The 27,713-nt window shown below is 45.8% G+C and overlaps 1 protein-coding gene across 2 annotated transcripts in view; it reads right to left on the minus strand.

Moving 5' to 3' along the window:
• The window catches only part of LOC138480808 (ligand of Numb protein X 2-like), a 1,017,991-nt gene extending 1,015,123 nt beyond the window's left edge, over nucleotides 1-2,868 (minus strand). The window contains exon 1 of one of the 2 annotated variants that reach the window (XM_069612553.1): nucleotides 2,633-2,868. The gene's annotated coding sequence lies outside the window, so the exon portion shown is untranslated. Of the gene's footprint in view, nucleotides 1-2,191; nucleotides 2,425-2,632 lie in introns of those variants that run through there. The other variant, XM_069612555.1, reaches the window with a different exon arrangement.
• Nucleotides 2,869-27,713: the final 24,845 nt, after the last annotated feature.

A 27,713-nucleotide genomic window follows, 5' to 3' on the forward strand; every position in this document is an offset into this window, starting at 1 on the left:
TTGCGTGTCCCCAACGCTCTATAATGTATTTACGAAGCCCCTTTTCGATATCCTTGACTATCTGGGTGTCACGTATACTAATTATGCGGATGACACCCAGATACTCATTCCTATCTCTGGCGACTATGAAACTGATAGCAAAACCCTCAATGAAATATACGCAGTAATACAAGCGTGGATGGCACACCATGGACTTTGTCTCAATGACAAAAAAACTGAGTTGATTATCCTTGGTAGTCACGCTAAACTAAAAAAACCAAATACTGCTTTCAAATCGTTCACTATTGATGGTAACCCCATCCCTGTCTCTAATAATACTAAAACCCTTGGTATCTTCCTCGATGCCACGTTATCCTTCACCAAACAAACCAATGCAGTAGCGTCTTCAGCCGCTTACTCATGTAAACTTATTACCGCATGTAGGCCGTTTATCTCCACTCCCAACTGCATTACTCTTGCTAGAACGTTAGTGTTGTCCAAAGTAGATTATTGTAATGCCCTCTACTTAGGCACTAACCGCATAAATATTCACAAACTACTACAAGTAACTCAAAATAACGCCATTAGGGCAGCCCTCAACATCCCTAAGAAGTCGCATATCTCTCAGACTAGACGTAATCTGCATTGGCTCCCAATAGAGCACAGAATATCCCTCAAAGTTCTTGCCCTTACCCACAAAGCCAGGGCTAACCTCGCACCATCCTACATCTCTAACCAACTTACCCCACACACATCTACAAGACCACTTAGAACAGCTCAAGTTAACACCATGTCTATACCAAGATTCAAACTCGGGAGGAGTTAGTTTCCCTGTACAAGCCTAAAAGCTATGGAACACACTACCTGTTCCAGTCAGGTCTGTAACCTCCTTCAACCTATTTAAACGCAACACCAAACGTTGGCTTCATGACCTGGACACATTGACAGCTTAGATTTACTGCCTACCCACTGTATATATTGTAAATAATATTACTATCTGTCTCACCTTTGGCCCACTGCCTTAATTGCAACATGTATGCTTGTACCTGTAATACCAATGTATGTATTTATTTGTAACCGCAACTATTCTAACTGTTGCCTACTGCTTGCTAATGTAACTGTACTCTTATGTAACATGATCAAAAAACGTACGCGCCCGTATGCCCCTGGGCCTGGTTGCGCTTTATAAATAAACCAAATCCAAATCCAAGTGCATCACACCTTGCTGGCCACGAGCAAACGGGGATGTGGAACATTTTATGAGAACACTCAACAAGGTGTTCCGGATCACTGTGGACAAAGAACAGCTGTAACAAGTTCTAACATCCTCCCTCATGGCCTACAGGACAAAACCACAACTGACAGGGTCCCAGCAGAGGTCTAGGGCGCAAAGTAACGCCCTTCTTTCCCCGAGTAGGACAGTGACGAACCCCGTGAGGTCAAGAGATGCCCAAGAGTGAACGACAGGGAAGCAGTCTGGCAACGACTCTAAAGTACCAACATCGAAGTTTGCGACATGACACCCCACACACAAGCTCCACATAAGACTGCACCGTGGAAGGTAACAAAGAAGCAAGGAAACATGGTCACAGCAGAGAGAGGCCGCAGGTCGCTCACAAGGAACTTCAGCTGGTTCTGCAGCCTGAAAAGGGTACCTGAAGAACAGCGACAGGATGGAGAATCCCGATCCACTGAGTTCAGCGGATACCTCAGTGACCCTCCATACAAAAGCACACTTTTACAGGTCAGCCGAGCATGGGGAAGTGGAACGAAGGGCGAAAGGTATAAACAGGCTTCCTGGTACCCCCAAAGATCTGAGAGGAGACCCCCTAGGAAGACTCAGGGACTATGTGCTAGAACAATGCAGAAGCCATTTCGGAACGCAGAGGTCATTAACATCATTGTTGATGTTTCTGTTATGGGGGGTTTGGAGGGGGTTGTTGTGACGTGGTTTGTCACCAGTGCCAAGCGACAACCCAGGCAGAAGGCTCAATAAAAGGAAACCCCGCCCAGGTATAGGGATGGGGGGGGCTCTGGTGTATCCAATGGGGGAGTGACGTCACAGGAAGTGAAGCTAAATTGAAAGACATTCGCATATTTCATTTTAAGGGGTCGTTCCCCAACTCAAGAAAGTCCACAAAACAAATAAGCATTTCCCCTAGAGAACACGAGCTCTTAAAACATTGCTTGGTAAATAGAAAAAGGCACGCACCTATTATAATTTAAAATGCGTAGGGAAACATGTCCTGTAGAGCAGAAGTCAACATGAGAGTTTTCACAAGCTTCTGTGAGAGCGTCTTGTGGTGAAGTTTCTTGCCTCACTACAGCGCTGCGTAATCAACTGAGATTAGCACTTTTTTTTATATTTACACACACAAGGAATTGACTGAAGACACAGAGGGGGCGCCGTCCACCCTGGTGGCCCCCTGGATTTGAGCCCTGGCACGATGCTGTGGGTGAGGGGATCCCTGGGCTGAGGGGGGGGGGGTGCTCTGCCACAGGAGGCGTGACATGGCGCCGGCTGACAGAGCGAGGCTCCCCTTCCCGCGCTCAGCCCGGTGCCACTGACTGACGGTTGCCCTCTCGACCTCCCCCCCTCCTCTCTCTCCGTCCTCCGTGCTTTGGTCGCCGCCCCCTGCCCACAAGGGCTCACCTGTGCCGGGGTAGCCCCAGGGCAACTGCCGGTCTCTGGAAGCGGGTGGGAACGTTTCCTCAGATCCCCACGACAGGCCGCCGGAGCCGCCTTCTCTGTATAGCCCCCGCCTCCCTGCGGCGGGGCTCACCTGTTCCGCCTCGGTGCTCGCCGGTGCTAGGCTCCAGGAGGGCCGCTTGCAGGGGGAGGAGACACTGACGTCTCAGGAAGTAGTGCCGCCGCCTGCTCCAGGTGTCAGTGCCTCGCCCACTGCAGGGACGGCTGGGACTGAGGCCTGCAGGGAATGGCGTGCCCGCTTATTATAAGCGGCTGCCAGCTTATTTTTGCCAAAAGTCGCTCATAATGTTTGGAGGTCCCTTGCCCGCTTGTTTCACCGTCTGTATACGTGTAATTGTGCTTCTTTGCTCATCGGGGCGTCCTGCACTAGGCTGCTTGCAGCTCTTTATGAAATGCAATTACTCCTTGCCCTTTCTCCAGGAGTGCTCCCTCCTTTTGCATATGCTTAGGCATTTGGCACTGATGGGGCATTCCCATCTGAAAGACCCCTCACAGATCGTTACCTAGCTAACAGGTACCCCATCAATGCCAAATGCCTAAATATATGCAAAAAGGGAAAGCTCCCTTTGAAAGGTTAGCCATGATGTCAGCTACACTGACATGCCAGCAAGTTCTGCATTGCGCAATTGCAAGCCAGAAGTTTGTGTAACCATTGTTTATCCAAGTTACAAGCTACACAACGTTTAAGTAATGTTCCATGTGAAAAAAATACAGCAGTGTAAAAAGAAAATATATTTCAGGTCTGCATTATTTTGCATTCTAGGACTTCTACTTTTCCGTTTATTATGTTAAACATAAAGCTAAACCAATCTTTAGGCTGAGCAGGTTTCTCTAAGAACTGACATTACAAGGTTGCTTTAATATGAGATTGTATTTTGCAAATCAAATGATCAGAGTTCTCAAGTTACCATGCCACCCATGAGAGGACCACCCAGTCCTGTTTTTCCCCTTTCGATTCTGGAATTTGAAGTGTTTCCCGCACTTGCAATTTATGAAAACTACAACTCCCAGAATTCCAAGCAAAAATAGGCCTGCCTGGGTTTCTCGCACATGGTCATTGGAACCTTCAGAGCTCTGCTCTTTAAGGCAATATTAACGTGGGCCTTGAAATACATTTTAATATTTGTACCAAGTGCAGCATGAAAGGTGTGTATTGACGTACCAAAACTGTACAGTTTGTTTGTTTTGTTTATTGATTTATATGGCCCAACCCAAAGGTATCTGGGTGCATTTACAGAAAGTTACACTTATACTTTAGGCATAGTTTGCAATAGTTACAGTTATTTTACAAGATAATACAATGAGCACATACATGATAATATGCAGGATAAAGCAAAGGATACAGATGAAAATCACACATTTAACAGTCCGAGGCAATGGTTACAGCGCCAGGAGAGTCATATAGCACTAGTCGAATATGTTTTAGACTATCCTGGGTGTGTCAGAGTTCCTTTGCTATGAGCCAATTTATTGGTATTTCGCGTAAAGTTAGAGAAGGATTGGTCCGTTCTCAGGAAAGGAGGGAGAGCGTTCCAGAACTGTGCCGCCATGACAGGGAAGCTGCTCCCCCGTGCTTTTTTTAGTTTGAATCTGGGACCAACCAGGCAGAATGAGTTGACTGACCTAGTGGGGCGTGAAGAGGATATTTTGATAATTCTCTCCACGAGGTAAAGTGGGGCAGCTTTATTGAGACATCTGTGGGTTAGCGAGACTGTTTTGAGCAAGATTCTGTCATTAATGGAGAGCCATTTGTTCTGTCTTCTCTGTCCCGAAATGTGCTCTCTCCTGGGTATGACAAGTGCAGTTCTGAGTGCATTGTTCTGTAGGATTTGGATTTTATTAACAATGCACTTATTCGCACCCAGGTACAATGCATTGCAATAATCAAGTTTAGAGAGAATGAGTGCTCTCAGTACAACTTTCTTTGGAAAGAAAGGGTTTGCAGGCCCTGATCAGCTTACATGTATATGCTGTAGCAGAGGCCATGGTGCTGACTTGTTTATTTAGTGTAAGGGCTGAATCAAGGTAGAAGCCTAGGGTCTTTACCTCTTCAACCACTTTAATATTATTCCCATCAATATTGAAGGAGGTGTATTTTGTATAGGAGCTCGGTTTTATCGTCATTCAGGCAGAGGCCGTGGGCGGTCATCTATGCCTGGATGATTAGATACATTTTATTCACTAGGGCCATGTCCTTGTCGTAATCTCTGGTAAGGGGTATGAGAATCTGGTGGTCATCTGCATAATTAGTGTAGGTGACACCCAGATGATCCAGGTCGTCGAATAATGGCTTTGTAAATATATTATACATTGTTGGTGAAACACAGGGGCCTTGTGGCCCTCCGCAAGTCATTGGGATGGGGTCTGCAGCTGCTGACGGAGAGAAGACTCTCATGGTCGTATTATTTAGAAAGGATTTTCCAAGCAATTGCGTCCTGTGCAAAGTGAGCAGCTGAGGAAAGGTGTTTACATAGAACTTTATGGTCCACCAAGTCGAAAGCGGCGGATAGATCAAGGAGAAGTAGCAAGGCCATTTTCCCTTTTATCTTTGAGTTCCTCGATCTGGGTCTTTAAGTCGATCAGTGCCGCGTTGTGGCCTAAAGCCAAATTAGGAGGTGATTCGTTTCTGGGTACTCCTGTATCTGGATTAAGGCTACTTTGTCTAATATATTGAGTAGGAACGGTACAGTGAATTACAATTCCAGTTTCCTTGTTAAGTGTGTGATCCTGGGCAAATAATTCAATCTCTTATTTTAAAGAGCACTGGCTTCAGCAGAGCCAACATTAATTTCCTCCCCTTTTTCTGCCAGTCACCAAAGTACATGAGATGTCCATATTACTGCCCCACGGGAGAATGAGTGAATCTCTTTCCTATCCCCTGTTATCAGGGCCGGTCTTTGCATCAGGCAGCTCAGGCGGCTGCCTGACGTCTGTCAGCCACTAGGGGGCGCCGTGTGTCAGTTCTCTGAGTCCTGCAAGCCAGGCCACACACACCCAGCCAGGCCTGTGCTGCCAGCAGATGCAAAGGGTAGATGACTAAACAAAAAATGAAAGCACTTTCAACAGAGAACAATTTTTTTTTCTTTTAAATGAGAGGAATAATGAACTAAAAATGATTGGCAGTGGACAGCAATGGCCAATTCAAAATGAAAATGCGCGTTGGAATGAACTGTCACCACTATGAGAAAGACTTGTGTGTGATACCTCGAGTTATAACAGGGGGATGAGCACAGCAGGGACAGCGCTCTTGGGAAGGGGAGGCCTGGTATCTAAACACTGTGCTGGCATATGGTGTGCATGAAAGGGTAAGGTAGTTGATAAGGCAGTAAGCCACTGTTACAAAGTGACCCTGAACAATTGGCAGCCATCCCACTGTATATGCTTTTCTAACTGTGGCCTATGAAAGCATTGGGCAAAAGTACTTCTACTAGGCAGCATTAGGAGGAAGCATGCACTAAGAATTGTAAAAGGTAAGTGTAACAAGCAGATGAAATTACTTTAATTTCTCGCTTTTGCACTTTGCTGTGCAAATGTAGTAAATGGTGTTTGCCATTTACGTGCGCCAGACAGCATTCACAATGAAATCCTATACAATGTGCCTGCTTTTTTTCTGGTGAAAGAATGGAAATCTACAGCGTTTTTGGCAGCATGAAAATATCATGCTGGCATAAATGCTATGGCAGTGCAATTGTTTCAAGTGGTGCTAAACCAATTCTTTCGCCCCATTTTTTCACTCATTTTTTATTCAGAATCATTTTTTATAATGTCATAATGACTTTATAAAAAATTATTCATGTCACAAACAATAACAAACAACAAACGTCACTCATTTCCGTGTTGTAGTACTGCTGCTTCAGGCTGCAACCTTTGCCCTGAGGCAGGGCAGGCCGTGCAGCAACTGACTAATAAATTAGCAACATTTTTGGTGCCAGCCAGGCCCATGGGCTGCATGGGCACACCGCATGTGCGACGTGCCCTCAGGCTATGTGCGTGCCGCGCACGCGCACTGATAGATTGAGATTGGGGCTGGCTAGCGCCCCCGCCATTCGGAAAAGAGGAGCGAGTGCCGGTGGAGCCAGCAGCACATCAGGTAAGTGTTTGTTTGGGCCAACTCTGCATGTGTCTCCCAGTGCTCTAGTGCACTTTGACAGAGATTGGAGGCAAACAATCTCTGTCAAGGTGCACTAGTAGCACAAGTGTGTAGAACTTAAAAACAACACCCGGTAGTGATCGAGCTTCATAAGAGGATTTACCGGGGCAAAATACATGGGAGCACAGACTGCTTGCCACCAGTTGAGTCAGCACAAGAATTTGCAACGCGTGTTTGTCTCTCCTGCTATTGAGTGAGTTTCCACGGCTTGTCGGAGAAGAGCAAGTCAGCATTAAGGAAACAAGCATTCATAAACTCACCAGGCCCCAACAACCCTGAAGCGTCTGCTTTACTACTGGTGGCCACCTCTATAAATTACTCCATGCTCATCTTCGCAATGGCATTTCTTCCCTCGCGTGTCTACACGCCATTTGGGACAAGACATAATGGCTAGCTAATATGGGCCAGTTTGACTTGGTGCAACTAGGAGGTCTGACCAGTGTAAGTGGCCAAAAAGGTTAAAAAATCCCTTTTCCACAAATTGTCCCAAAACGTAGGCCCTGTGTATTGCTTAATGCTCTGGGCCTCATTTATGGCGTCTGCGGCTATTGTTGTGCACCTTCATGTTACGGTCCATCCCTAATCTTGGCTTCTGCAGTTGTTTGAGGCTATTCCCAGTTGCACCTGTGCTGCTTTTTGTATGCCTTTCAAGACAAATGTTTCCCTACACACACCCACTCCTGCATGGTATCTAATCTTGCCACATGTGTGCCAGCATTTGATTTTGTTTATTGCTCCAAACATGTACCTACTCCTCCACGTAGCTTAAGACGTATGCAAGTGTATTTCCATCCATGCAGGTCTCAGTGTGTCCGTGTGATGCATAGTTAGGTCCAGTTCTCCCCTTGTTCCGGTGTCCATTAAACCAGGCTCCTGTATATACATGGGCTTGACTAAAGTAATGCTTACTAAAGATAGGGTTTACTAAAAAGCAAGACATTTGGTTAGCCAGGCAATGCTTCTGTGGCATATATCGGCTGCACTTTTCTATGTATTTCATAATATTAACCATTTGGTGGTTAATCAGGGGTTAAGGCTGAGGGAAGTTGTCTGCTGTGCAACTGGCTGGCTTGACCCCTCACAGCTGTTTACCAGCTGTACGCAAACTTGGGCAGATTCCCCCTAAGTGTATCCCCATACCAAAACAGGGACAGGGCAGGCCGCATGGTGAATGCACGGCTTCCTGTCCAACGCATGCCCACTCCTAAGGCAGACTAGGTCCATTATTAGAGCGCAGCGCTTGGAAGTTGGAATCCAGCGTGAAATGCTACGGCAGTATACCAAGCATGCCTACCTACGTTTTAAAATCAAAGTTCCTGAGATTTATGCACTGCCCACGGTCACACAAAACTCTGCCCATTTTCACATGCCTCTGCCCACATGTTAAAAAGGTAAACTCTGTTGTAATGTGATGTGATGTCAGAAATTTGCAGTTCCAATTGAAATATGCATATTTCATTAAATTGTCTTTTCACAACCACCCAAATTGCATAGGACAAAAGGCATTCGCCTTCCATAAAATCAACACGTTAAAACGTGTAGATGTTAACTCCAAGAACCAATACAAAGGTTTTCCCTGAATTTTGCAGTACCGAAATTGGACATTTCACCTTAGTTGGTTTTCATCAGGTTAGTAGTGCAGTGGTGAGTTGTCCAGACTGCAAACCTGATGGCTGTGGTTCAATGGAGCTGAGTCCACCCTAACCTGGGCAAAAAGAAAGAAAGCAGAAGAAACGCGCGTTTGCATTGAAAGTCGGCAAAAAAGAATGAAAGGTGAAGCAATATAAACGTGCATTATTTTGCTTCATCTACATTCTTTTTGCCAATGTGCTGGAAGCGTTACAGTCATTAATACAGAGACAAAGCCACACTCAGGCAGGGAGTCCATGGCAGTGCAGTCCTGCAAGCATAACATTACAAAACAAAAAAAAAAGTAATCAGTGAAAGCTGTCGCCCCACCAAAATTCCTGAGATTCCAGGGAGACCTGGAGAAATGGTTAAAATTCCTGAGTCTCCAGGAAAAATCCAGAGGTTAGGCAGGTATATCACCAAGTCATCATTATTATTATCCCTCTGCTCTTATAGAGCTCCTTTTGAAAAGTAATCCCACCACATGTAGCTAAACTGCGTATTCCACATTATTAATTGCTGCCTGTGTTACAAACAAATAATGCACATTTGTCTAAAACGCCCGAAAATTAGTATAGACAATGCATAATCCCTTAAAGTGTGTGACATTAAAAAGCAGTATCTTTTTAGGTCGCCCAGGTGGACTAGGTCACTGAACTGCAGATTTTGTCGAACTATGAAAATGTGATGCGTGTGAGACCTCTACTTACTTGCATTCTTTTGATGAGGTTTACACGGCATATATGGGCAGCGGTGATATCGTCTTGCGTATAGGGGCTACGTTAAATAAACTTTATACTAGGCATGATGGGAGCGGCTAAATTGGTTGGTGTCATTGTATAGTTTGTCATTATGTTGTCCATGTCTGTTATCACATCTATTTTAATACTAGTTGCACTCGTTCTAGCATGCTCAGTTGTCTTAAGATGGCTATTTCTTACTTTATGCATGACCTGTATTAAGCACTGGGCGTTTGTTGGCAATGATGAAGGGATGCCAGCTCAAGTGGGAGGTGGGAATTCCAAGCGCGTCGAAATCGAGCACAGCATGCAGACTAAAGTTTACAACATGTACTGCCAGCCAGCCAGGTTATACTCCTTGACATAATATGCCAGTCTCTGGGAGATTTTGGGAACCGACTTGTTTTGGTGTGTTTGCCTAGCGCCACAGACCCTGAGTACTGTCAAAGTGCCTCTGTTTTCTGGGCCATTTAGAATTTTCACTATTTGTGCCGCGGCTTGATATGTCTATTGGGAGATATCGCTGCCTAGAGTTGTTGTCACCACCTGAAACAAAGTAAAACCACGTTCTCCTCACATTTCCATCTGTCACATCTTGGAATGATAACCTACTATCAGAAAATTATTCATATGGTTAGTCTAGTATTGCCCCTTGTAAAATACATGTGAGGTGGTACGAACAGAACACCTAGCTGCAACACACGGCCAGTGGTCAGTGGGCCCTCAGACCCCTGCAGGCTGGTCACACTGCAGTGTGCCAGTACGGACAGTTTGAAACTGCTTCCCTAAGAGCAGGTGACAGAAAAACCATTTAATTGGGAAGCAACAGCTGTGTTTTCACGTTAAAATTCTTCTGTAAAGTACTTGAATTACAATGTAATGAAACTAGCTTCATTTATATAGCAATTATTTATTCATATTGAGGAGGGGTTTTGTTGCACAACAGAGGTGTAGTTTGGGAGTGACGTGAGCCAGTCGGGGGAGGAGGGGCGCAGTCTGATGAATGGGGGGGCGCCAATGATGCTTCCCGCCTGGGGTGCAATCTGGTGTAAGACCGGCCCTGCCTGTTATGCTTTGATTTCCATACCACACAGTCTATTAGTTTCACTATTTCTTTGAAACCCCTTGAAAGGGGTGTTGTGCCTCAGGGAGCTCCCCCATCAACTGCTCCCATGCTGCCAGTCAGTAGTGTTATAACATGGCAATATATTCCTTTCAATAATATTTTTGTTCTGCGGCTTTAAATGTGTGCTTGGCAGCGCTCGCCTTACACGCTTCATTTGCTGGAGCCTTCCAGGCCATTGCTTAGAAGTGACGACCTGAAGGGCTACAGCAAATGAAGTGTGTAAGGTGAGCACTCGAAAGCGCAAATTTAAAGCAAAGACAGATGTTAATAGCCGCCGATTTATCACGAGACGGCCAGCCAGCAGAGAGCTGAAGCACTCATTGCCAACTGAAAAGTAATACAAGCGGCTGATGGGGAGGAACCAATGTTAAAAGACAATGCAGTGATAGTGGGTATTTTCTGGCTGGCCGTCTCATGGTAATCAGCGGCTATTAACCCCGGTGTATTTCCTTTTCTCCGTTATAATGTATGCAACACACTTGTGCCCCAGAATGTTTTCTGCTCTAAACCAGGATGCCCCCAACTATCGCACTGAAATGGGACCCGCATTTCTTCAGCCGGACCTGCAGATATGAGAAGAAAAGGCTCTCTGTGGTGTGTAAGTTTCATTTATTTTGTGAGTTTTCTGGAGCAGTAGATAATGCGTGCTCCAGGTTGGTAACGTACATTGTTTGTGTGATTGTGGTTTGAGGAGTGTGGAGGATTGAGTTTGTGCATCTGTGACGTGTGATTGTGGTTTGAGGAGTGTGGAGGATTGAGTTTGTGCATCTGTGACGAGCTAGTATATTATTTAGGGAAATATAGTGTTGGCACATGGCTTCTGCTGGTGTGCCTTCCATTGCGCGACCTCTGATGTTTCTGTGGGGGTGTTGTGTTCAGAGATGTGTTGTTGGTTAGGGTGGAATATAGAACGACGGAGGTGCTTACTGTTACCATATCCTGCACAGCAGATCACCTAATAGCTGGGGACAACCTTTTTCACTTTGGCAACATCAGAGTTAGTCACATTTATCTGCTTACAGCAATGGCTTTTTATCATTTAGATTTTATTAAAGCATAAAACAAATGGTACCACAGTCCTCTTTGCTGCATACAACCTTTGTGGGCAAGAGCGCATTACAACAATTTTACCTGAAAACGTCACATATTGAAAGTGGTCCTTAATCTAGACACATAATAAAAATAATAAAATAATAGAAGCCAAAACGAAACCTAACTTAATCACAAAATACAGTGTGGAGGTCGTTGGAGCACAAAGCATAAGATATGGATGCTATAACAGCGAGAAGGATGCCATCTAATTCGGTTTCAGGGTTATCATGCTGACTCACAAATGTGATAAGGGGTACCCATTCTACGAGGAATTGCTTCATCTCCCCTTTAAGCGCTCCATCTATTTTACACATTGCGGCCACAAACCATACCCTTGCCCACCACTCCTTCATGTCTAGCACAGTCATGGACTTTCAGTTTTTCACTGCGACCAGTCTTGCCACTACCAAAAAGTTGGTTATCAGCTTGGAGGTTTTAGCCACCAATTTATATTGCCCCTGCGAGTCTTCATCACCCAGCAACACAACCTGGGGTTCTGCTACCAAATACACCCACTAATCCTTTTTATTTGAGCCAACACCTCCTTCCAAAATACTTGGACTACTGGACATGCCCACTACATGTGGAAAAAGGTAGCCGGGACTCTCCAGCGTGTGGGTGAATACGTTGAGTTCATCTTATTCAAACGTACGGGGGTAAGGTACCATCGAAGCAACAATTTGAAACTGTTCTCCTTGAGCTGAACCGACTTGCAATATTCCCGCGCCCATGTCCAAATATTGTACCAGGCTAGGGCGTCTATGGGCTTGCCTATGTCCTCTTCCCATTTGGCCGTCTACGTATGGGGGTTTAAATCTGTTATAATTGAGAACCTTGTATAAAGAAGAAACCTTACCTGCTGGAGGGTCCCCAATAAGTCCTCAAACTGTGATGTTTCCTTCTTTGCATGATTCGCTACTTTCGTGCTCACAAGCGAGTGTCTGAGTTGTATATAACAGTGCCTATCTGCATCAGCCACCATAAAGGCTTGCTTGCATTGCTCAAAGGATAGTGGTTGTTCGTTTGCAAACTGCTGACCTAGTCTTCACAGCCCACACTCAATCCAACGAATGAATCGTCCCATGTCCCGCCCTGGAGAGAATTCTGGACGGAATTCCCAATTGTTCCATATACCCGTTCGAAGGGAGGGGAAGGAAGTTGTTGCATATCTACTGGCAGCCTTATACCAATAGTCCAACATAGCTCTAGTTGATGGGAGCCCACACCCGTTGCGGTTCCTCGTCATAGACAACGTCTTGTTCAATGTCAACCCAATGTTTAGGGTTTTGTGTAGCCACACGCATTTCTATCAATCCAAATCGGCAACATCTGAAAAATATATAACAGCCATGGAAACCAGGTCATTTTAATCGCTGTCATTCCTCCTAGCCAGGAGCATTTGGAATACCCCTTTCTCGCCAAAACTTGTTTAGCCGAGGCAAGGATTGTCAGAATGTTAAATGCGTGTAGTTGGTCTTATCGTGCAGTTAAATGGGTGCCCAAATATTTTAAGGCAGCCGATGCCCAGGGAAATGCAAAGGCATTCTTGTCTCGAGAGGATAGCTCAGGCGCCACTTGCTTGCCTTGGAAGCAAGACGACGTGGAGCAACACAGGTTCAATCCCCGAGTCTGGGCTTAGAAACCTCTGAGTATTAAGCGTGTTATAAATAAACAATTACAATTCTTCAAACGATTAACCGTCTCTGGTGTTTCCAAGCTATTAAGTATGGTGGACTTTGTGTAGGTAATTTTAAACCCTGAGACCCTATGAAACCTTTCCAACAGGGAAACTATGGGCCTCATTACGAGTCTGGCGGAAGCCGTGCTGGTAAAACCATCAGACTGCCGCCGGACTCATGCATTTTTCCAGTGCCTGGCTCCACGGAAACACTCAGGTATTACGACCCCGGTGTTCCTGGAAGTCAGGCGCTGTAAAAATGTTAATTGCCATTACCATTTGAGTGCCATAGGACTCAATGGGACTGGGGATGACGGAAGCACCGTTTATAGCGGTGCTGGTGCTTCCCAGGAAAGTCTGCGGGCGGCTTCCCTCCCGCCCGCCAGGTCAGGCCTGGCGGGTGGGACGGCAGCTGCCCGCAGACTGGGAGTGTGCCGATCCGGTAACAACGGTGCCGGTAGGCTTACCAGCACTGTTGTTACCGGACTGTCTCACTTGTAGTGAGACCCTATGTGTGGCAGTGAGACCCGGGAATCCCTCATATAGAAGAGAAGATCCTCTGCATATAAAGCGACTTTGTGTTGGTATCCGGCAATGTCCAACCCACAAATATCTGCAGCTGAGTTGACCAAATGTTACAAACTCTCCATGGATAGGGCAAACAATATTGCGAACAATGGGCATCGTTGACGGGTGCCCCTCTGCAAACTCACTGAATCCGATAATGCGCCATTCAGTCTGGTCCGAGTAGAGTGGAGCACAAAATTGCCCAACACACTTTGCAGAAAAACAGGACTGAATCCAAACCCCACCAGTACTTTTTTGTTTCAATATGTTTATTGAATTTCGAATAAAAAACATGAGAACAGTAGTAGAACTTAGTTTCTTACCTCTTTCCCTCCCTCCCCACCCTCCCCTACAACCCTCTATCATCCCTCCCTAGGTTCTATTTCCCCGCCCCCTCTCGTCTGGGAATTATCCTTCAACCATGCTATACCCCATGACAGACATCTCGCCCTACCTCCTTCATGGGGGGAGATCATCTGGTGATGTTTGAAAATCATTCAGGAGGGAGCCCCACTGCAAGTCCAGGGCGTTTGCTTTCTCCTCTGTTCGCTGCTCTCTCACTATAGCCTTCTCCGCCGCCGCCCAGCTCAAAATATCTTGCTTTCTCCATGCTATAGCCATAGGACGTTTTGCTAGAACCAGTAGAAAAGCAGCTATTCTGTTCGAGTGTTTCCTCTCTTTCCTTTTACCTCATGGGAGCAAGCTCAGTAAGCATACTTGCGGTGTGCATTCCAATTGCCTTCCCAATAGAGTGTTGACTTTCCAGATCACGGCCTGCCTGTAACCTTCCATGTATGGGCATGCCCAGACCATGTGTCAGAAGTCTGCATTTTTCCTCCCAGAGACATTCCCAAATCCCGCTCCCGGCTTCTCTTGGGATTTTAGGGGGGTGGGGGGGTGACAACCCCACCAGGACTTTGGACAGATATCCCCAGTCCACTCGATTTAAATGCTTTTTCGGCATCGATTGAAAGAACAGCCATTTCTTTTTTATATTGTTGAGCCCAAACAATGACATCAATTGTCCGGCATATATTGTTGTGTGTTTGGCATCCCGGGACGAACCCAGTTTGATCCCCACCCACTATACCAGGAAGCACAGTGGCTAACCCGGGCTGCTAGGATTTTTGAGTAGATGCAGGAGCCGTAATTAAGGACAGCAATGGGCCTGTCAGAAGAACATTGAGTGAGATCTTTGCCCGGTTTACCTATCAGTGTTATTGTTGATTCCCCCATGGTGGATGTAATGGTCCCTGTGTCTGTGAAGGAAGTGAATAGGTTCACCAGTTGGGGAGCTAATATATGTGAGAATTACCTTTAAAAGAGGGCTGTAAAACCTTCATAGCCCGGGGCCTTGTTGGTAGGGAGAGTGCAGATAGCCTGGGAGACTTCCTCAACCATTATGGGGCTATCCAGTTTCTGTTTGCTATCCTCAGCAATCAGAGGGAGGTGTGCATCCCGGATAAAATGGTCCTCTTGAGTCCCATTAAGTGTTTCAGCAGTAAATAGTGTTGTGTAATATTGCAATAGAATGCACATTTTTGCAGGTTCATCCTCATGTAATTCCGATGTGGCATCCCCTAAGCCCCCAATTCTATTACAAGACCGGAGGCGAGAATTATGCTTTTCTTCTTTATTTACCGCTCAACAGCAATTCAAAACTTTACCATTTAAACTGTTTTTTTTTCTTTCTTTTTTTAAGTAAGTATGCCCATCTTGCTTAAAAAATGAAAATAAACAAAACATAGTTCATCAGGACCACCAATCCCAAGATTCTTAGAGGCTCTGTAGTCCTAGCCTCAGTTCGATCTACCAATGGAAGTCCCTTGGTAAGCATAAACCCTTGTGCCTCTAGGTACTTTCCTCTTCTTTTTTGCTGGCTCGACAGTTAAGTACCCTTCATGAGTGTTATAGCCTGGTTAATGCATTGTGGCGTGTTCGGCGTTTGCATATTAATGAGTGGCGCGTAGGATCAGTAATATATACCCTGCACAGCTGTCAGCGCGGGTGCGTTATATTGTGAGTGAGCGAGCGAGCGATTTTAGTTTGGCGTCTGTTAGAGGAGCATTGCGCATTTGACAGCTCCGGCAGGGCGCATTAGGAGGGAATGGAGACCCCACGAGTAACTTTGCTCGCTTCTGGGAGCCCATTCCCTCTGAGATAAAAAAGGCACGAAACGCGCGTAACGCTCGAACGCCACCGGCACAATGGCAGTTCAGTCAGAGCCCTCCGCGCATGTGCGAATGGTCATTTCCCCTCTTAACGTTCATTACTCGAATGTATCAGATCTTACAGCTCCGGTGCGCACTGGGACTGGTTCCTAAAGAGCGCGCGATCGTGTTTAGAGACTCATATATAAAAAAAAAAGTAAAAAGAACTTCGGTTCAGACGCTCTGTGACTGACAGTCAAGCAGGCAAGTCTTAACAGACTTCCAGAGCGCCAGATATCAGCCCTATCTGTCAGGCAGAGATGTCCTGTGACAGGGGAGAGGAGTACTGGGAGGAGTACTCTGACCAGGAACAGGAGCTGCAAGAGGAGGAATTAGACCTCTCTCGGAGCTTTAAAAAAGTTTTGGGGGATACCCTAGTTAGAGCAGTGGCTCAAGGGGTCCAGCCTATACAGGACAGGCTTCAGGTCCTGGAAGATATATTGGGCACTAAAGCTGGCAGAAAGGAAGACCCAGGGCAGGGGACCTCCACCATCAAGCCTCTACAGGATCAGCATAGGGGGTGTAAAGCAGCCCTGAAGAGGAAGCACTTTGTAGGTGCCTTTCCCCGGCTTACTACGTGTGAGAGAAAATAAAATAACCAACCCCTTTCGGGGAAGAAGACACCGAGACCCGGCTGCAAGAGTTCAAAGGATGGTTTATTTCTCCAGCTAGGAAATAACCCAAAAAACCCTTTTTTCCAACATTTACATCAAACTTGTATATATATCAATTAAAGTAACTCTAACAAAAAGTGCTAAATGGACCCGATTGGTCAGGCGGTGTGGTGCTGTAGGTGTGGGTGGCATCTCTTCCTTCTGGTTGGCTGAGTGGCTGACGAGATGACGGATGTCAAATATCTTGTGTTCCACGCAGGTCAGGGTCCGGTCACTGTGGTCACTACCTAAGCTAATATGTTACACATTAAATAACAAATTATCTAAAACATTTTATGCTACTTTTCACATTTCTACATAATTCACACACAATGATTATTGTCAGTACAATTGGGTCATTCGTGGCTTGTAATTGAAGGCCTTGACCCTTATTGTGCATGTAAAAGAATCAGGCTGTGTTTCGCATCTCTCCTAGGTTTCAAACCCATTAGTACAAGTAAAAACACATATATATATATATATATATATATATATATATATAGTAAAAATGCTTAAGGTTAGTAAGGAGTTGTCGGAATTGAAACAATGTTATGCCTCCTATCGCAACAACTGTATGTGTATTGGCCTACGCCAAGTTGTCTAAACATCATATGCGAACAAACTCCATGGCAAGGTCTTGACCTTAGAAAAAAGTAATGTAAGTCGCCATCTTGGATTAAGCCGCCATTTTAGGTTCTCTTGTTATATGGAAGTCACCCTGAACATCAAAATGGAGGCCGAATGACATTCTGAGTAAGATTCTGACCGTTGCGACCTCCGTACACAGGAATAATTAATATGCCTGCAGGCCACTTGTCGGGGTCGCGAACTGAGACCTTGTCCTACTGTTCACCTATGTGTAAATGTACAACTATATCAGCGAAACTAATCAAAATGCATATATTATAGGATTGACCTGGCAAGGAACCCATAGGCCCGACTCCTAGAATGGTTAACCCGCGAGAGGGTTGGCCAAGGGCTGGATAAAGAGTATAAAAGACCCAAGTATTCCAATGTGCGGTCTCTCTCACTAACGCATTGAGCTCTCGTTGAAGTTCGTTATGTTACTCTGAGAGCCGAATAGCTATCCGTTTGTCAATTGACTTTGGTAACTGTTGTAGCTTTTTAAATAAAGCACTTGTATGTACTTTGTAACCTGTGTTGGTGTGTTTCTTTCTGGGCTTCCCGGCCTCATATTATTTTTATGTCTTCACAGTTGGCGCCCGAATAGGGACCCTCAAGATTGATGCTGGATCATTGAAGGTTGACGCAGACTATCAAACCGGGATTGGACGGTGTGATACTGCGGGCCCGACCGAACGAGATGCGATACCTCGGCAGCGCTGCACGATCCAATCCTTGGACGATAGTCGTGTGGTCTGACACGGCATCTTGACGAGGGTCCATTTTTGAGCCTTTTGAGATTTGTCGAAACCACCAAAACACAAGGTAAAATTTGTTAGGTAAGTTCTTTGGTAAACCGTACGGTCCTCCTTAGGTTTGGTCAGGTGCAGTCGTGACCCAGCTCTTAATTTAACCCTGACAATTTTAATTTGGCGTATTGTATCTGCAGACACAATTACTGACCAGGTAACACCAATTTTTTGTGAAATGCCTGGGAAATTGTCTAGCTGCTTTAGGGCTCTGTTCCGCAGCGATCGACAATCTTTGCAATTTAGCTGCCCGGCACCACAGGAGGGGTCGCCGGCATGTACTATGTACTGTAAGTATGGCATTGGAAGTATAGTATTTAATGATATTTGGCACAGACAAACCAGACATGTCTCCGAATTTCAGTGGCCAATCAATGGTAGTTTTGAGATTCCCCGTATTGAATACCTAGAATCGGTCTTGCTAAAAAAGAAGGCCAGACCTGCAGCATTCGATGTTTTGCAGAATTGGAAAAAAGAAGCGTTGCAGCAGCTTAAAAGTAGGGATAAACATGCACGCCGTCATAAAACAAATGCCGAAAAGGCGTTGTTATATGATAAAGAAAAACATTCAGAGTCAGTCAAAAATATGGATAGGGCTTTCTCACTCGGTATCCAGAAAATGTATCCCTCTAAAGATTTCCATGTTTTTGACGAATTTATTGAAAAATTGTTAAACGAACGCAGGCCTGGTGCCTCTGCGCCACCTCCGTATGATCCTCTCCCGGGTGCTCTGCCCATTCCTGCTGTTGTTCCTGCTGTTATTCCTGTTCCGCCTGTACAACCTATCGTTCCTATTCCTCTAGTTGTTGTTCCTCCACCTATCCCGCCACCCCTTCCTCTTGCACCGATAGTTGCACCCTCATTGAATTTGCCCATATCTCCGCTCCCGAGTGGTTCTGTATTGACTGAAGTTGATCGGGGTGTGGGGTCAAAGATTGTCACTCGAAATACTGTTTCTGCAGACAAGAAACAGGAATTATTTGCATGGGCTAAACACTGTATGGAGAAGGGTGATCAAGTCAACGGTTTTTTCCACATTATCAAATGTGGACAATTTTCCTGAGAAAAATGTTTTTATCAAAGGTTTGGGGACTCATTTATGTGTAATGTGGGGTAGATTGCATAATTCGGATCTCCCACAAGGGGAGAGGGATCTGAATACTTTAGCATTTTCGAGGGATACAGAGGAGAAAGTACATGGTCATGTTGAGAGATTGTTTGAGTATAGGAGGGACTTTGAGAAATTGCGGGATGAGGATGATGAAGACGACAGTATATATGTGCAGAAACGGTTCCTTCCGTGTCGTAGATCGGCACCTGAGAGGAAGTACGAATTTGTACCAAAGATGCGATTCGATGGATCTCGGATTCATCGATACCGCCAGATGAAGTACATGACACGTATAGTCAGTATACAGTAGAGATGCAGAGGAAGGTGATTCAGGTAATGGTACAGTACCTACAGGAAGAATGTGTAAGGAAAAAGGTTAGTTGTCCTATAGAGTTATTGGGTATTTGTAAGAGGGCTTTTTCGTCTGACACTTCTTCAGCTGCCTTAGCGCTCGACCTGGCTCTGTTGCTTAGTAAGCGGTCAGAGTTACCTATATCTCAGTTGCCTATGAGAGAGGTTCCTCCGACATTTGTCCCAAAGGTTGAGATTCCCGCTAACGCTGGGACTGGTGCACCCGCTGTGGATATCCCTGCACATTATGTATCACAATTTGTTCATGTCCCGTTTTCACGACAGGAAGTGAACACTATTAGACAATCAATTCCCGATATCAGGAAAAACCCAACAGGGTTTTACAAAGAGATAGAGTCCGTTTTGCAGTCCTCTGTGTTCACCTTAAGTGATATTGACTTGCTATTCCCTGTACTCCTGCCTGTAGATTTATGGAAGCTGGTTCGGACAATAGACGATGTGCCAGGGTTGGGAGATACGTGGGCTAACATGACTAGGTTTGATGGGGAAAGACCAGCTGGTGAGAAACCGCCTCAGGTAATACTTACTTTGCCTGATAGAATTGTTGCAAAATTGAAAACCATAATTCCTGAGAAAAGAATTATTTGGGACAAGCTTACGGCCTGTGTTCAAGGAAAAACTGAAGGTGCCACCGAATTCTTCAATAGATTCGAACAGGTATTCTCTGATTTCAGTGGACAGGACTTGGGCACAGAGTCTGGGAAAAGGTTGTTTGTGGACAAATTTGTATGTGGATTGTTGCCCGACATCCAGTCACAGATTATGTCCTCTGAGAGCGCTTGGCAGGCGAAATCCCAATCTGAAGTTTTGCACATGGCTCAGTATTATGAGAACCGTGTGAATAATGAAAAAGAGAAAATAGCGAAGAGGAAAGGAGATTTGAAGACTAAAGTATTGTTACAACAAATCGTTAGCAATCCCAGAGGGGGTACTTCACAGACCAGAGGTCAGTATGTCCCAAAAGGAAACACTCCCTTGGGTCCTGTGAATGTAAATCAATGTGCCTATTGCCGCCAGGAAGGTCATTGGCGAGCACAGTGCCCCGTCCTTTGTCAAAGGTCAAACAATGCATTTGGGAGTATGGGTAGACGACCTAGAGGTCGCCCCGGAGCGGGGGGCCCTGATAGAGGTCAGTTCTCGCCAGATCCTCAGCAACCTTTTTCACGGGAAAATCAGACTTCGAGTGTGGACACGAGAAACATATTTCATCACTCTTCTGCTGCCTACCTTTCTGAAGAGCTTCCTTCCGACGACATTTTATTTTGTTAGGACGGCCCGAAGCAGGGTTTGGAACCTTCACCTATTCCCGTTAATCAGAAAGGTCCCTACGTTGAATTGTTAGTGGGGAATAGGAAACATCAGTTTTTGATAGACACTGGAGCACAGAAGTGCTCCATTGATCATTCCTGGGTTCCAAACATTCCACTGTCAGGGCAAACAAATGTTTCTGTAGGGTTTTCCGGTATACCAATTGCTTGCCCGGTTTCTTCGCCGGTGTCTCTTTCTTTGGGTCCCTTCACGGACCATTGTCCCTTCCTCATGACTTCGAACTGTGGAGAGAATTTGCTGGGGTTAAATGCAGTAATTCATTGTTCCTCTGATGGAGTACGACTGACGGTTTCACCACAGCAACTTCCCAATGCACAGTTTTTGACTCGGCCATTGCCTCCTGAGTTTAGTGTTGTTCCAGAATGTTTATGGGCGGTTGACGACAATGATGTCGGGGTGCTACAGATTGAGCCCGTTAAAATAGTTTTGAAACATGGAGTTAAACTACCACGCATTCCGCAATATAAAATATCAGTTGAGGGCAAGCGTGCTTTGAAGTGCATTGTCTCCGATTTTGTGCATCGAGGGGTGATTGAAGAGATTGCAGGTAGTTTATGTAACAGCCCGATTTTGCCTGTATACAAGAAAGGCGACAATGCAATCCCATACCGTTTCATAATTGATCTTCGTGCTATTAACAAAGTTGTCGCCCCACAATTTCCAATTGTGCCTGATGTAACAACGATACTAACAATGTTCCCTGCTACAGCTACGCACTTTAGTGTTGTGGATCTAAAGAATGCTTTCTTTAGTATTCCTATACACAAGGAGAGTAGATATTTGTTCGCGTTCACCTTGGGGGGACGTTCGTTCACATTTACTCGTGCACCTCAAGGGTATACTGAAAGTCCAAGCATTTATAGTAGAGCTTTGAAAGAGCAGCTTGATACCCTTGAATTGCCACCTACTTGTACACTGCTTCAGTATGTCGATGACTTGCTTTTGGCTGCAGATTCTGAAAGTGCTTGTAAAGAAGGCACTGTACTGTTGCTCGTTCATCTAGCTAAAAATGGTCATAAAGCTTTGCTCAAAAAGTTTCAATATTGTTGTCAGGAGGTCGCCTATTTAGGCTACCTCCTGTCAAAGGAGGGGAGAAGATTGACACCTGAAAGAATAAAACACATTTCTGGCATGTCTGTTCCAAATACACAGAAAGAAGTCAGAGCCTTAATAGGTATGGCTTCTTACTGTAGGTTGTGGATCCCGAACTTTTCACTAGTGATAAAACCGATGTTGGCTTTGACGAAGAAGGGCATTTCTTTGCCGCTTCCATGGAAATCGGAACATCAACGATCATTTGAGCTTCTCAAAACCGCGTTATGCTCTGCACCGGTTCTGGGTACTCCAAATTATGATAAGGCCTTTGTGTTGTTTGTGCATGAATGTGATGGATGTGCTTTGGCTGTGTTAACACAGGAACATGGAGGGAAGAATAGGCTGTGCGGCTACTACTCTTCCGCCCTCGATCCTGTTGCATGCGCTTTGCCAAGATGTTTGCGAGCTGTCGCTGCTGCTGCCGCGTCTGTAAAACAGAGTGAGGGGATGGTCATAGGCCATGATTTAATTTTGATGGTACCTCACTCTGTAGATGTCCTATTGAATAAGACTCAAACGCAACACCTCACCTCTGCACGGCTGACAAGGTATGAATTAATTCTGTTTGCCCCTCACATTCAAATTAAGAGGTGTTGTGTTCTTAATCCGGCTGAACTCCTACCTTTCCCGCAAAATACTGTTTGCGGTGACGAAGAATTACATGACTGCCTGTATACTACTGAACAGGAAACGAAGGGCAGGATAGACCTTATAGGTACTCCTTTGGGCAATGCGGAAGGGGAGCTGTTTTGTGATGGCTCCTGCTTCAAACTCCCAGATGGTACATCTACAGCTGCCTATGCAGTTACTACGTTCAGTACTGTTGTTGAAACTAAGAGAATTCCGCAATAACTCCGCGCAGGCCGCAGAGATTATAGCGTTGACCCGAGCTTGTGAACTCTCCGAAGGGCATACAGTAAACATATATACTGATAGCCAGTACGCCTTTGGGGTGGCTCACAACTTTGGGAGGCACTGGTCGGAAAGAGGGTTCCTAACCTCACATAGGACCAAGATTCAGCATGATCCCCTAATAGTGCAATTGCTCTCGGCACTCTCACTCCCTAGGCAGTTAGCAATCATGAAATGTGCAGCACATCGTAAAGTCGTAGATGATGTGGGAAAAGGGAATGCTTTTGCTGACCAGATAGCCAGGCAAACGGCCACAGACCTTAGCGCAGACATGTATGCTCTAAGGGAAACAAAAGATGCCTATGTAATAGATGAAGGTATTGGGTCTGTGCGAGATATCCATACTGATGCCACAATAGAAGAATCTAAAAGGTGGGCCGAAGGGATGGGGAAACTGGATGATGATGGGTGTTGGGCGGATACATCTGAAGGGAAATGGTTGCTCCCTGATTCATATGTGCTGGCAATGGTTACGATGACACACGGTCCTACGCATGTGTGTGCTCAACAGATCACGAAAATGCTAGAACAAGTCTGGGTGAATGATAACATTTTGAAGACTGCACAGCGACATGTTCAGAATTGTATGATTTGTTTACAGCACAATGTGGGGAAGGGGACAGTAACTCCAAGGGGTAGCTTTGGGCCCCCTTCTGTTCCCTTCGAGGTCATCCACTTTGATTTTATTGAGATAGAACCGTGTAACAATCTAAAATATGTTCTTGTGATTATTTGTGCTTTTAGTAAATGGGTCGAGGCTTTCCCCGTTAAGGATGCTACTGCCATGACCACTGCAAAGACTATGGTAAAAGAATTCTTTCCACGATTTGGGCTTCCAAGGGTAATTTGGTCGGACAATGGTCCCCATTTTGTTGCAGCAGTAATTTTGCAGATATGCACAGCGTTACACATTGAAAAGCGATTTCACTCGGCTAGACATCCTCAAAGTGCTGGGTTGGTAGAGAGACATGACGGTATCCTAAAGAATAAGCTTGCAAAAACATGTGCCGGCACCAAATTGAAATGGCCAGATGCCTTACCTATTGTATTGTTAGCCATGCGTACCACACCTCAAACTAAGACTGGGCTCTCTCCATTTGAGGTAGTGATGGGGAGACCTGCTAACATTTGGGGTCTTCCGAAGCCTCAAGCATTGAGGGAGGTAGAAAATGTATTGTTTGTAGACTACTGTAACCAGTTGACTAAAAATCTGTATCTCATTTATCATCAGGTCCAATCCGCTTTACCTGTACGGTTTACGGGCCCAGGACACGATATTCAGCCTGGAAGTTGGGTCCTAGTGAAGGCCTACGAAAGGTCATCCTGTCTCGCTCCTCGCTGGAGGGGACCCTATCAGGTACTGTTGGTCACCCAAACAGCAATGCGGGAGGCTGGAAAGAAGCATTGGATCCACGCGCCGCATGTCAAGAAACTTCCTCACCCGACGCCACACATTACAGAAGAAGCAGAACCCCTCTCTGATGCTACAATCTCTGATCCTGGAGTAGCAAACAGTGCTGTGAGTGCGTCGGAGAATTTCTCTGAGCCCGTGGAGCTTGGGGAACAGTCCATTTCGTCTCCGCACTCGTTGGAAAAGTCACTTCCGGAAAACACTGTTTCAAGTTCTGCGACTTCCATCGCCTCCGATATGTTGCTTCCCTCAGGAAGTGACGTTACCTTATTTCCGGATCAAACAGCATTGGGTACCACCAGGTACGACCTTCGACGAAGAAAATAGAACTACGGCACGGGTTTTGCCTATGCATCTGGAAAGAAAAAGTTATTGAGAGTCTTTTCTCTTGCAAAAGGAAGTTTTTGTTGAAAAAAGGGATTCTGCTGGCTAGGGTTGGGGAAGGACTAAGAAGTTGCGCGACCGTAGTGTCGCCAGCAACGAACATTGGGGTCGTCGATTGAGAAACTACGATGCCTGCCACCTCCACCGCTGCTGTTCGCATTGGACTTGTAAATAAGGGGGTGACCAACTCGGACAACGAACAATGTGCCTGGGCCTCGAAAATGTATTGCTGTGTTGTGATAATAATAATTGGAATTTGTATAGTTACTGCTGTGGGACTTTGGTACTTCGAAGAAATGTACCCTCTAAAACCTCTACTGCCAATTGAAATTGTACCTGCTGTCATGGGCGCTACTCCCGAGGGGCCAGGACTGGCCCAGCGCCCTCGGAAGCAGACCCGTCTTCCACTACTCCGGACCCAGCAGACCCCTACAGGGGCCCTTTGGACCGTGTCCTGGCGCCTTTGGCGCCAGGCTCATGAAGGGTTTCAGTCCCGGCGCCATAGGCGCCGGGCTCATATTAATAAACAGTGTAATAATGCTTGGGTGGACTTACCTGAGGCAGACCATGCTGCATATTTACCCAGAACAATCCAGTCTGGTTGAAGTCCCCAGCCATCAGGGCTGGGAGGAACTATTCCCTCCATTCAGGAACTCTTTTCTTACCTGGGTGGAACCGGTGGAAGAACACACACTGGAAGCACTTCTCTGCTATTTAAACCACGCCCGATGGAAAACACGTGTTTCGCGTTATTCTGCAGCAGCAGCAGGACGCTCACCGAGTCGGCTCCTGCATTCCAGGTCCAGAGTCATCTTCATCTTCCGCGCAGCAACCTGTGGATGAAGAAAGACACAGAACAATACTTACCAGATCCCGGAATCCAGTCACCGGCAAAACCTGCAAAGAATAAACATAAGGTTAGAAAAGTGCAACTTGCTCGCAGCGCACCCACTTACCTGATCTATCCGTGATTGCAACGGAGCTAACCACGGCCTTCTCTTCGGCAGCTTCTCTGCACCTGAAAGGCAAAGGACATAATTAAAAAGGGGTTCGGGTGAAGGCAGTCGCATTCATCTTAACTTACCAGTTTTTGCACGCGCAGAAGTGGCCGCATCAACCGCAGCATCCCGGCACCTGAAAACTAGAAAAAGGACATTGTTAGAGGTGCCATTAAAAGCAGCCAACGAACATTATACTTACGTACATCAGAATGTGCAGCGGCAACGGAAAACTACGCCCACAGCATCCCGAGGCCTGAAACAAAAGAAAAGGGACATTATTGAGGTGCCCATCTTTTAAAGCCTAAAGACTACAGTATACTTACAGGCATCCGCTCGTGCAGTAACGGCGGCATCGCTCTTCGGCATCCCAGCACCAATGCCACAACTAAGGCCGCAAAAGACTTGAGCCTCAACACTGAACTCATCCAGTGACGTAACTGGAATCCACGCACCCCTGCACCAGACGCAGGATGGAGAGCTCAGCATTTATACGCCTAAGGTGAGAGCTCGCCGAGACAAGTAGAAAGCTAGGCTGTGGGAGAAACTGGCGATTGGTGGGAGAAGGAATCCCATCAAACGGTGATTAACCCTTTTTCTTCCACCTGCAGAAAACATACCCTGCAAGTCAGTCATTCGATATAACCGGAAGCCCAGTCCTGAGAGTAGTCCGAGCTCTACGCTTCTCAATTAAAGAAACGATAGCAGCCTAGCCGGGATCAGCGCCTCCGTGGGAATCAGGTGAGCGTTACACCTACTGCTTTGACCCCCTCTGTACACCTTCACACTCTGTCACCTAGAGACTCCCAGCGTAGACGAAAGTACCATAATAACACTTTAATGATAATAATGAATTAAACGCATGCCATTTTTAATAAGAGTAATTGCTGGATTTGTACCCATTTACCGCAACATCGGAACAAGGGGCTAGGATGGTATTTTCACCCTTTACCTTTAACGACTGCTTGCTATGCCTCTCTTAGAGCACTATTCTTTGGCCGTTGGAATGATAGCATCTCAGGGAACTTTGATGGAACTAATTTAAATGATTTTGAGAAACGTGAATTGACTCCCCTGGGATGCTCGCTTTTTGCAAATAGAAGTAAACCTAATGTTGCTTCTATTAGGCCATCTGATAAACTATCTCTTCCTTTTCAAACTCTAATCTCCTTTAAAATGGCTCCGATAGGCAATAAGGACGCCGTGCCTCCTTCCTACTCTATTAATCATAGCCCCGATTCAGTCCCCTTCTGTGTACAAAGAAATGGCACTCGGTCAATGGGACAAGGTTGTGTGAACATTGTAAATTTGACCGGAGAAAACAGGCCTCTGTATGTAGGGGGGCCTGTCTATTTTGTTTGTGGTAGTTCAGCATTTCCCTGGTTGCCCAAGGATTGGCAGGGAACCTGTTATTTAGGAATCCTGTTACCTGGGGTATTTATAGCTAGTACATTGGAAGTTTCTAAGGCTCGCCCACGGCGGGACGAGAACGGAGATACCCCTGGGCAAGTATTGGGAGATATAGCAAAATCAGTTGTGCCATTTTGGGGACAGATAGCAAATTCTGAAAATATTAGGGGACTAGCAAGGGTACTGGAGAAAACCATCAACCGGAATACGGATATGCTTAACAATATGACACTAGAACAAAAGGCAATAAGATTGGTAGCGCTCCAAAATCGGATGGCATTAGATGTCATCCTAGCAGAACGTGGTGGAGTATGCAAATTAGTGGGGTCAGCTGGCTGTGTTTTCGTACCAGATTCCTCACCGACAATTTTCAAAGCAATACAGAACTTTCACATCCTTAGTTCTGAAGTGCATGTTCCTGTGGGAGATTGGAATATTAGCGCCTGGTTCTGGGATTCTCTACGATCTTGGGGTTGGAAGGTGCTTTCTGTTATCCTGGTTATTTTGGGAATCCTGCTATTCCTTTGTTGCTGTTTCCAATGTCTACCTACTGTAGGTGCAATGCTAGGGGGATGTTGTGCTCAAGCAGTGAGCACAGTAGGGCACAAAATGTATGTCCCAGATACAACTTCTAAAGAGTTTGTGTTACAAGAAGTTCTGATGAACGACCTTATGGCTATAGACATTACAGATAATGATTCAGGATGTATGGACGATAATGCAT

The sequence above is a fragment of the Ambystoma mexicanum genome, chromosome 5p (genome assembly GCF_040938575.1).
Source record: "Ambystoma mexicanum isolate Mex_15411 chromosome 5p, UKY_AmexF1_1, whole genome shotgun sequence".
In the NCBI taxonomy this organism is placed as follows: domain Eukaryota; kingdom Metazoa; phylum Chordata; class Amphibia; order Caudata; family Ambystomatidae; genus Ambystoma; species Ambystoma mexicanum.